At 33.3% G+C, this 10,000-nt stretch overlaps 2 protein-coding genes across 2 annotated transcripts in view; one reads left to right on the forward strand and one right to left on the reverse strand.

The window, feature by feature from the left end:
- Window positions 1-1,859, reverse strand: part of LOC144963424 (uncharacterized) — an 8,341-nt gene extending 6,482 nt beyond the window's left edge. Inside the window, exon 1 of the mRNA XM_078897438.1 lies at window positions 1,739-1,859. The gene's annotated coding sequence lies outside the window, so the exon portion shown is untranslated. The remainder of the gene's footprint in view (window positions 1-1,738) is intronic.
- Window positions 1-10,000, forward strand: part of LOC144963425 (uncharacterized) — a 40,334-nt gene that overhangs the window by 20,462 nt on the left and 9,872 nt on the right. The gene's annotated exons all lie outside the window — the stretch shown is intronic.

Here is a 10,000-nt window from a genome sequence, read left to right on the forward strand (position 1 = left end):
TTTATTATTATTATTATTATTATTATTATTATTATTATTATTATTATTATTATTATTATTATTATTATTATCATCATCATCTTCGTCATCATCATCATATCATCATCATCATCTCATCATCATCATCATCATCATCATCATCATCATCATCATCTTCATCATCATCATCATCATCATCGTCATTATCATCATCATCATCATCGTCATCATCATTATCATCGTCGTCATCATCATCATCTCATTATCATCATCATCATCATCATCATCATCATCATCATCATCATCATCGTCGTTGTCGTCATTATCATCATCGTTATCATCGTTGTCATCATCATCATCATCATCATCATCATCATCATCATCAGCAGCAGCAGCAGCAGCGCTATCATCATCATCATCATCATCATCATCATCATCATCATCATTCATCATCATTCATCGTATTATCATCACATCATCATCATTATTATTATTTTATTATTATTATTATTATTATTATTATTATTATTATTATTATTATTATGTTCAACATAATTGCTATCATTTATTGTTATCATTAAGGGTGAAGTATGTGTGTGTGTGTGTGTGTGTGTGTGTGTGTGTGTTCATTATGTGAGGGTTTTGCTGTGCTCTTGCTTTATGTTCCTCAAAACTTGACCCAAAACATGACTTCAACTATATTATGTCGAAAGATTTTAGCTGACGATAAGGGACCTCAAAACTATGCTTTTATAAAAGCAGTTTGTAACCATTTTCCTCCCCCATTCGGAGACTGACATTAAAACTGAAGTTCTCCCTGGTCTAAACAATCTTGAGCTTGAGCTTTTTTTTTTATCTAGCGCAATATCCACTAAACGTGCTCAAAGCGCTTTACAAGAGGTCCCTGGCCAACAGCAACACGTAACATTTAGAACGGGACATGACGCCTGTTAGGCGATTTTACAAATTTTTGTTTGGACAAAGACAACGCTGTTAACAGCCAGGTACTCGTTTTACACCTGAGTATGGTGAGAGAATGTGAGTAAAGAGCCTTCTCCGAGGACTCAACTATGCGCCGAACGCGAGGCTCGCACCCACGACCTTCCGATCCGAAAGCGAGTGTCATACCACTCGACTACATAGCCGCACTAATCTTGTCCTTGTTCGAAAATTGTAATTGAGCACCATGCAGCTAATCTCGTAATGTGTGTTAAATGTAAGCTATGGCATCATCAACTGATGAATGATGTTTATCGTGGACGTGTGCTTTAAAGGCTACGTGTAATTCTATTATTATTTTTTTTTCAATGTAGAATGAATGAAGCTGACGTAATTCTGTTTTGTCTTTTTATTTTTTGTTGTTGTTGTTTGTTTTGTTTTGTTTCGCTTTTTTTGTTGTTGTTTTTGTTATTGTGTTTGCTTTTGTTTATTTTTGTTTTGCTTTTTGTTGTTTTTTGTTGTATTTGTTGTTTGTTTTTTTTTTTTGTGTTTTGTTTTTGTTTTTTTTTGTTTTTTTGTTTTGTTGGTTTGTTTTGTTGGGGTTTTTTTATGTTATTAGGCTGTCAGCTGTGTAATTAGTTCTCAATAAATTCTATAAATTACATTATAAACGTTTGAGGTTACACATAGGTTTTAAGTGTTGGTGCTATTGATATGTCGGGGCAGATTTGGTACGAAGCTTACTTTTTTTTTTAACGCATACCACCAATAAGTTGTACACACAATATTATATTATCTGGTATAAATTACATTTACTCACATAAAGATATCAAAGATATGGTTCCTGTTTACAGTTGAAATCAGACAAAATACGTTGTTTATCTAAATAATTGGTGAGTTACAAGATATTCCGTTAGAAGCACTCTAATAATAATAGCTTTCAGTGGCGGTTCTAGCCTATTTACAGTGGTTGGGCAAAGAGGATTCGGTCATATATATATATATATATATATATATATATATATATATATATATATATATATATATATATATATTATATATGATATATATTTTTTATTTTTTATTTTTTTATTTTTTTTTTAATAAAATATTTTTTTGATTTTTTTTTTCGCCTTTAAACAAAAAATATTTCAACCACCAATAATCACATTCACAATGAAATGACAATACCAGTAGATTTTAATTCTTCCAAACGTAATCAAAAATGAATCACGAAAGAGAATACAACTAAAAAATAAAGCGACGAGACATAATGCGACAACACCTTGACAATACAAGTCCATTTCCTTCACTCGAAAAATTAAAGAGATGCTTTAATCCCTCAACGGCGATATTAATATTGCTTTTACATATTTCTGGTTTTCAGTAGTACGTAGTAACCTTAAAGTTTTCATGGAGAAGCAACAACAGCGATATGACTCGAGTTTCATTCAGAGCTCAAATTGCATAATTTTTACTGCTGTCTTGGTGGTCAGAATGATTGTGCCGGTGGTGGTAGTGGTTGGAATAGTGGTAGCGGTGGTGGTGGTGGTGGAGGAGGAGGAGGAAGACGAGGCGGTGAGGGGTAATTATAGTAGTGGTTTTGGTGGTGCTGTTGGTTAGAATGATAGTTGTGGAGACGATGACGGAAATTGTATGGTGATGTTGATATTGTTTTTATTTCTATTGTTGTACTTGTTGTTAATATTGTTGTTGTTGTTGTTAATGATGATGATGATGATGATGATGATGATGATGATGATGATGATGATGATGATGATGATTATGATGACAACGACGATGTCGTCGACAATGATGGTTACCATACGATATTACAAAATTTATTCAATCTTAGGCTTTCGCCAATTAATCATACAATTTGATGACCACATACATGAAAGTGGAAAATAATGGCAAATGGGACCAAACAATAAACTGATACCATTAATAACCACCAAAAAAAAATACAACAATAGTAATACCACCAATACGTACAATAATAATAACAATGATAATAATAATAATAATAATAATAATAATAATAATAATAATAATAATAATAATAATAATAATAATAAAATAATAATAATAATAATAATAATAATAATAATAATAATAATAATAATAATAATAATAATAATAATAATAATAATATTTAAAAATAATAATAATAATAATAATAATAATAATAATAATAATAATAATAATAATAATAATAATAATAATATTACCATCATCATTACTACTACCACCACCGCTACCACTATACCACCATCACCATCATTATTACGTTTCCAATTATTTTTTCTCGTTTTTTAAAATTTGATATCTATCAAAACAGACGAAAATTCCGGTGATTTTTTTAAAGGGTAGTTAAAATATCTACGATTTTATTAGCCCTGAAAACTACGATTTTTATTTTCCTATCTAAAGTAGGCAGGTCTGCTATGACAAGTATCAGTATCAGTTCCATAGTCAAAATAAGACAAACAAAAACAACGTTTATTTAATATTAGGCTTTCGCCAATACTTCATACAATATAATTAAGACAAAATAATGTTACCAATCTCTCCTCATGTATTCGTTTGACTATCGTCACAATAATTACCGTGTTATCTTTGCTCCTTACCCAACCAATCCCTTGCTTCCCGCCTCTTCATCGCGAACCATCTTATGTATGTATTAGCTTCAGGACGGGCAAGTACGGAATCTGCCCACCCTTCCGTATTTCCTCTATAACTTAGAATTCAACTATCTCCTTACTCCGAAGAGTATTTCTCGTATACTAATTCAATTGTTGAGAAAACCAAAATGGTGGTTGTATTTTATATATTTATTTAGTCGTGACTTTTGAATAAAAGTGTTTTGTTTTATTAGACGGAATACAATAGAAAATTACATTGTTTTGCAAAAATATTTAGTCTGGCAATAAAAATACAGCGGTAATTACTTTAAGAATAATATAAAAAAAAAGAATTAACAAATTAATTTGTTAAAAAACAAAACAAAAAACAACAACAAAAAACAACAACAACAACAACAAACAAATAAGAAAACAATTTAAATAAATGAGTTTGAGAAACACTAAAGAAAACGAGGGGAAAAAAAAGAAATAATTTAAATGGATAAACAAATATATTAAAACAACACAAACTAATACTAAATTGATATAATATTAGTAAATTAATAAATTTAATTCAATACTGGAACCTTCCCAGCACAAGTAAGGCAATAAATAAGAAAAAGTTCGTTTGCCAAAATCTCTATTTAGTGTACACTGGTTAATAAGGTGGGCTCATTTGAATTAGCCCGACCTAGTACTAGAGAGGCCAGACAGCAAAATCACCGTCAGGCGACGTGACGATGAGATGACGATGTGGGCGGAGTGGAGTGGAGTGGTTGGGGGGGGGGGGGGTGATAAAAAGAACAGGAGCGTATCCTGGTTTATGTATTACGGGATGCATGGTGATTCGCAATCTATCAAAAATACACACAAATTGATTTCAGTACAAAGTATCAATTTTAAGTAGTAACTTTTGAAATTATCTAATTTAGATTTGATTATTTCGGACCTGGTAATACAGCATATAACTTGAAAAAACAGGCTGGTATTTGCCCACCCTGCCCATTATTACCAGCCGTCCCTGATAGCTTTACTGTGGATGTTGAGACTGGTGTGTATCTACAAATGTGTTGCCTACTTCAGAATAACGTTGGGCATATATCGTATCGCAATGTCGAAAATTTGTGATATCGCCCAACGCTACACGATACTATAAAAACTGCAAGATGTTTTAAATAATAATGCCAAACACGACTGTTGTAACCGTGAGAATTTCATTGGGCCACATTATTCCGATATTTTAGGAAAGATTGAAAGTGAGATTAATTATCTTACTATATTTCTGTCTTTAGTATATTTAGAGCTGAAAGTTGTTTCAATCTAATTTCTTTTTATTTAATTTGTAAAATGAGTCAATTTAGGGTAAATAAGAATAAAAATAATAATAATAATGATGATGATGATGATGATGATGATGATGGTGATGATGATGTGCTCAATTAATAAAATATAGAATGACGGTTTTATATAGATAGCATGGGCTGCTAGATCGTAAAAATACAAACAAAAAGGTGAAAATGGAAAAGCTTCAAAAATATAGATAGTTCGAAGATGACGTAACTCATGTCTTTGTTATTGTTTTTGCCATCCGCGTTTGTGAGTTGTTCTCACTAAACTGTATTAACCAGACTATAAAAGTTCATGGTTACACACAGTTTTGTGTGTTGGTCCGTTATACTTCCGGATGGCAATGTTGTGAATACCTTGGCCAAGCGCATTCTATCTATACAGTACTATCTTTTTGTTTATATTCAGAAACCTTTCACTTTCGCCTTTTTAATATGTTTTAAATGACGACTGAATGTTAACAATACCAATAATTTGAGGTTTAGCCATAAAAGACCAAACTGGCAATCTGTCGATTCACCTTTCATTCATGATGAACATGCTTCTTGTAAACATTAATTTTAAGGCACGTGATGTAATCAGTCTTTTACATTCATGTACCCCCCCCCCCCCCCCCCCCCCCCACTCCTCTCTCTCTCTCTCTCTCTCTCTCTCTCTCTCTCTCTCTCTCTCTCTCTCTCTCTCTCCCGTGCGCTAAAACACACACACACACACACACACAAACACACACACATATATATACAAACACGCAACTGTACACGGCAGATAGAGGGGATATGAGAAAAGAGAGAGAGCGAGAGAGAGAGAGAGGGGGAGGGGGGAGAGACAGACAGAGAAGGGGGGGGGGTGGAAAAAAAGTTGATGTTACTCTGTTCTATTTTATAGATAGTATGCGCTTGGCTAAGCTCATAACATTGCCATCCGGAAGTATAACGGACCAACACACCAAACATTGTGTATCCATGATCGTTTATAGTCGGGTTAATACAGTTCAGTGAGCATTACTCATGAACGCGGATGGCAAAAAACAATATAAGACCTGAGTGACATCATCTTCGAACTATCTATAGACCACCCAAGATGTATGGGGTCCGGCGCTAACAGTTATTGACATTTATTGGATATTCGGATCGAGGTATGAGCCCGACCTTGGGAAGGCTATCATCGAGGTTACAAAATATTCGATTTTGGTCAAAAACTATATAATAATAATAATAACAATAATAATAATAATAATAATAATAATAATAATAATAATAATAATAATAATAATAATAATAATAATAATAATAATAATAATGAAATTTATTTATATTGCGCCCAATTCTCTATACAATAAAGCTCTAACACTCCATGTGTAGAATTTCCTATTTTTTTTAAAAATCAATATTGATCAAAAACTGCATTATAACACTTCAGGGCCCTTTTTCATGAACGCCAACTAGTGCTTCGTCTCCGATTTAAATCAAGGACTTGAAAAAAATCGGATTTCATGTGAGCTGACGAAGCAAGTCCTGGACTAAAATCACGGCAGCTCCGGACTAATTTTGGCCAAGTTTTAGTCTGAGACTAGTTACTATACTAGTCTATACCATAGATAACACAGGACTCCTCGTAGTATGTGGTCTATACCGTCACATGACAGCAGCTATTTTTAGATTGGGAGAGTTTCGATTCGGAAGGAAAATACGTTGGTTACGAATAACAGAGACAAACGTGTCCTGTTGCTATTGACACTAGCTTTTTTTTGTAAATATAAGATAAGTATAATATTGTCGAAAGTAGGTACATAATTTGTGAGTAAAAACTTTTTTAATTCTTAATCTAATCGGCTCGCGAGTTGCGAGTTAACGGAGACTCGAAATCGAAGGATTTACGTTAAAGAACAACCAAAATAACGATTATAAACTAAAATGGAGATAAAAGTTATTCTGCTGGCATTGTAACTGACTGAAAGAATGTGATTAATCAGAACACATTTTCTGATTTGTTTGTTGTTTTTTGTTGGGGTTTTTTTTGTTTTGTTTGTGTTTGTTTGTATTTTGTTGTTTTTGTTTTTTAGGGGGGGGGGTGTTTTTATTTTGTATTGTTTTTTTTTTTTGGGGGGGGGGGGGTTTGTTGTTGTTTTTTTGTTGTTTTTTTTTGTTTTTTGTTGGGGTTTTTTTTTTTTCGTTTTTTTTTTTTTTTTTTTTTTTTTTGTCTTTGTTTTTTTTTTTTGTTTGTTTGTTTGTTTGTTTGTTTGGTTCAATTTGTTTGAGTCATTTACTAGATCAGCAAAGAACTAAATCTTGCCCGCTTACATATAATTGGCCACAGCACTTTAATTATCTTTGATGTTTATAATTTACTCTCCGTGCATTTGGCTGTTAACTACTTACCTCCCAGCCAAATGTTCTTGGAAAACAACTAAGTTATTTTTATCACGAAATCTGAAACCACAAAGAGCTTCCAGGAATGATTAGATAAAAAGCAATGGCACACGTTATTTTGTTTACAAAGACCTATAAATAATCAGCATAATACTTGTAATATAAATTGCTTGACTATGTCGAATCTTAAAGTGTTCACTGAAGCAACGAGAGATTGTCCAATTTTCAGAGTTACTTATTAGTCGGACAGAAGCGAGTATATAAATGTTTTGTTTAGGATACAACGCATGGCCAGCGCAAGGTCGTACAGCAGTTGGGGACACGTCCGGAATTCCAAAAAGCAATCGTGTAGTAATTGTAATTGTTCGATCGTCAGAGTGGAACTGACTGAACTGAATGTTATGAGTTGTGAGCATTGAATCGTGACACTATCTAAACAAGGGTTTGTCCGGCCATAACGATAGATCAGAATGTCACGTATTACATTTTTTAAGGGTTTTACGGCGCTTGCAACACATCAAGGTCATATCAGCGCCAGTAAAAAGGAAGAAAATGGGACAGTAAAAAAAAGAAATAAGAAACAGATGTAGATTCCAAGAGCACACCATCAAAGTACTTAGTTTGAGATCGCCTAAAAGTCCCTTCCAGACACAAGCACAGGTCCCAACTAAGAGGAACACATTCAAATGTTTACAAATCATATAATATAATATGTAAACTAAACATAATACAATGCATAACAGAGAGATGATTTACAAGGAAAAAATATCATCTCCCAAAAATATAACTATACATTTGACTGTTTCCCTCTCAGTCAAGGACTCCGGCCAGGGTCAGGACAAAACCAAATAATCTCATTCCAAGACAAAGACAGAAAGCAATTGGAAAACAGATATAAGGGTGATAGAAGACACAGCATGTACCTCCCTGCCCGCTATGGGAGGTCAGGATCCCCACCCAGACGTATTACATGAATTGCCTTCAACTATTCTTTGGCCAGTTATTATGTTGAGATAATTAGCAATTAATCTGTGACGTGAGAAAAAAACGCTTCTAATGCGAGCATTATTTAGAAAGTCATTGACTAAAATCAATATTCCTTAGGCTTACGTCATGGTCACATGTTTGATTAGGATCACATCGTTTCGTTTCAGACAGTAACTGGAGATTCTTAGAATAAAACAAACATACCAACGAACACACTACATAACACATACCCTAACTGAGAGAATGTCAACATAGCGTTGCGCATGCGTCTCTCTTATCAACCGAGGAAATCTAACATTTGGATAATGAGATATCACTAATGATTACACCCCTGCCATTGGAAAACTCGTATCAATTCTTAGAAATACGTAGTCGTTGAATTAACTCACTCAATCCTAGACATTTTTGCTACTTTTCAAAATTGGAAAAATGTATTAAAAATGATCATTTACATAGATAGTTTTATTCAACTATCATTAACATGCATAAATAAAAAACATTAGCTTTGATAATACGCTTTGATACTACGTCTATAATTTGTCTCAGAAAAAGGTAATAAATAGGCATGGGGTAAAAGTAACCCGGGTAAACTACGGATATAGTCAGTGTTAGGGTTGAGTGAATTAATGCTTTGAACGCGTAGTATAAAATCCCCTGAAAACGTGAAAGTTGCACTTCATTCACCTCTGCCACGAGACACAACATTGGAAATTGATAACATCGATAGTGCGGGTTCATTTTATGTTGTTTTTTTTATTTATTTTTTTTTTGTTTGTTTTTTTATTGTTTTTTTTTTTTTTTTTTACGGCGCTTGCAACACATTTAGGTTTTATCATCACCAGTAAAATGGGAGAAAATGGGATAGTAAAAAGTTCTAGAATTACAATTAAAGCACCCAAGAGAAAGTAAGACAAAGGGGAACTGGGAACAAATAGGGATCAGATGTAGATTTCAAGAGCATACCACCAATGTACTTAGTTTGAGATCACCTATAAGTCTCACCCGGACACAAGCACAAAATCCAACAAGGAGGAATACACTCAAATGCTACATTATAAATTCAAAATAACAAATATAATAATACATAACAGAGAGATGATTTACAAGGAAAAAAATATCATCTCCCAAAACAATAACTATGCATTTGACTGTTTTCCTCCCAGCTAGGACTCCGGCCAGGGCCAGGACAAAACCAAGAAATCTCATTCCAAGACAAAGACAGAAAGCATGTTGGAAAACAGATATAAGGGGATAGACACAGTATGTACCCCCTTGCCCGCTTTGGGAGGTCAGGATCCCCACCCAGTTTAACATTTTAGAATAATCAACCCCATGATATTGTAGATAAGATAATAGGTAAAACGATCCAGAAATTTTCTCCGTGGAAATTGAAGAATATTTTATTATATCTTGAAAACAAAAAACAAAAAAGGACTCCTACTTTAAGACAGTTTAAGTAGAAGGTCTTTCAAGCCACTCGTGGTTCGAGTCCCACTCAGAGAGGCGCATAGTTGAGTCTGAGAAAAATTGTTTTGTTATGCCCCCCCCCCCCCCCCCCCCCCCCCCGCAGGAACCTTCTACAGCGGAGTCCATTCATCATACTCTATTGAGTAAGAATATATATATATATATATATATATATATATATATAAATATATATATATATATATATATAGGGAATTCCCCATCCTTACTCATATTTCTTGGTAATAATATTCTTTTACTGCTCTTGATTATTATTACTATTATTATTAT

Source organism: Berghia stephanieae, chromosome 1 (assembly GCF_034508935.2).
Source record: "Berghia stephanieae isolate SIO BIC M18660-M18661 chromosome 1, UCSD_Bste_1.3, whole genome shotgun sequence".
Classification (NCBI taxonomy): Eukaryota; Metazoa; Mollusca; class Gastropoda; order Nudibranchia; family Aeolidiidae; genus Berghia; species Berghia stephanieae.